The sequence below is a fragment of the Microtus ochrogaster genome, linkage group LG3, assembly GCF_000317375.1.
Source record: "Microtus ochrogaster isolate Prairie Vole_2 linkage group LG3, MicOch1.0, whole genome shotgun sequence".
NCBI lineage: Eukaryota > Metazoa > Chordata > Mammalia > Rodentia > Cricetidae > Microtus > Microtus ochrogaster.
In genome coordinates this window covers 11783532-11785519 of record NC_022029.1, presented here as the reverse complement: position 1 = coordinate 11785519, position 1988 = coordinate 11783532, and the positions used below count along the sequence as shown (strand labels likewise).

The 1988-nt window shown below is 38.3% G+C and overlaps 1 protein-coding gene across 1 annotated transcript in view; it reads left to right on the top strand.

Moving 5' to 3' along the window:
* The window catches only part of Ccser1 (coiled-coil serine rich protein 1), a 949444-nt gene that overhangs the window by 249245 nt on the left and 698211 nt on the right, over positions 1 to 1988 (top strand). The gene's annotated exons all lie outside the window — the stretch shown is intronic.

The window sequence follows — 1988 nt, the reverse complement described above, 5'->3', positions numbered from 1 at the left end:
GGAGGGGAGGGAAGTGGGGGGAGGGGAGGAGGTGGAAATTTTCAATAAAAAAATAAAGAGAAAAAGAAGGAATGGCAATAAGGGAAGAATAATCTACCAGATTATTCTAACTGAGGAAGGTGAACATAATATAGAAATAAATGGTTTTAACTATAGTGTAAGATGGTGGTAAGAGCACCTCACCATGCTAAATGATAGCTACAGAACTGTACTGTGTGCTGGAGGGTTAAGTATACAAAGTGCCCCAATTCCCTATAAGATTCATGTCCTACTCATGGTCACTCACGCTTGATTAGTCTTATTGAAAAGTATGAATATCCATAAAATTTTCACCAAGCCTTCTTCCTCTATGAAATAGTGTAAATTTAATCCCATGAAACTCAAAAGCATGGTAATGAAACACAACACAGAGAGTTCCAGAGAATAATGGCCTTTGCCAACTCCTGCTTTTATAAAAGAAACAGGTTTGCCAGTTTTAATGTATTATATCATGTTAAATGTTAAATGCTCATGTTGAAATTATTCATGCGTAGTGATGGGGCTTTGTGGTTGGAAAAGTCTTGTAAAGTGTATAATATTTTAGTTAAATTTGACTTCCTTTTCTATGAAATTCGCACATCTCATTTATGAAAGAAAATAAGTTGTAAATAATTGAAACCAACTTTTTGGGAAAGGTGTTAGTGAAAGACTTATCTATCACTTAAATTAGCTTTACTCATGTGTCCTGTTTGCCCGCTGCCCCAGCAGTTTTTCAATCAAGCATCAGTACAGTACCACTGTACCTGAAAATCTCCCAGGTCAGAACCCAAAAATGATGTCATAATCTTGCTTCCTGTGGCAATTCCAGTATGAATTTCACTGCTTGGAATATACTAGGGCACTAAAATCATAATTTAATATCTTGCAAAAATTATTTTTTCCAGAAAATTTCCCTAACTATCAGAGTTGTGTCATATTTTTATGATCACAGAGATTGTGACCATCATCTTGAGCTGATTTTGTTTTGTTTTGTTCTTTCAGGAAGACAAAATAAGTTTCCTGTCCTTTTTCATATATAATACTTTGATAATGTAAAGATCCCTTGTCATTTGAACCTGAGAGGAAAGAAAACAATAGGTTGTGTATGTCCACATATGGAAACTGCCTATATATAATTTCCCTGTAATTCTTATTCAGCCAGATTTCCTTCTTCAGGAGGCCTGTCTCAAGCTGTGACCACCTTGGGCAAGGTTCACTAGATTTGGAAATTTTTGAAAAGTCTCATGTCTGTGGATATAATTAACCTGCTCACTCTAGCTGTTTTCACTCAGGAAGCTCAGAGTAGTTCAGCCAAAGCTTGTGCTTCATACAAAGGAGGTTGTACCTGCGAGCCTTGTAAAAGGCTCCTGGTTGGTCTGTATGGGGAGGCTTATGATTAAGAAGCTATACCTTTGCATTGCTATTATTGGTACAACCAATAACAGAATAGGTACAACCCTCCTATATCCTTCTCCTGACTACACAATGTATTTCGCACCATTTTCTGCTTAGCCTAAGCGGTTTCTTTTTTGAGGTTTACTCTACTATCCATGTGTCAATCTTAGACCCTATAAAGGCTCCTTGGACAGATAGGTCTTTTCCTATCTGTGGCTTTTGTCACAGTTAAAGCAGGTTGAGCTGGCTGAATGACCAACAGACAAAAGTCTATGTCTTACATCTCTGACAGTGGCAACAAATAATGATGACAATCTGGTGAGCCATAGGCTCTGAGCCGAGGGTCTCAGACTGCAAATCTCAGAGCTGTAGCATTATTGGACTCCTGAGAATTCCAGATACCCACGGACTGTTAAGGGTCCTGGTGTTAGAAATTGCAATGCTAAGATGTGGCAACAGAGTGCCAGAGAGAAACTGAGGGTATGATGGAGGAAGGTCATTGGTTAATTAAATAAAGAAGCTGCTTGCCCTGATAGGTTAAAACAGGAGGGAGGAGTAAACAGAGCAGAATGCTG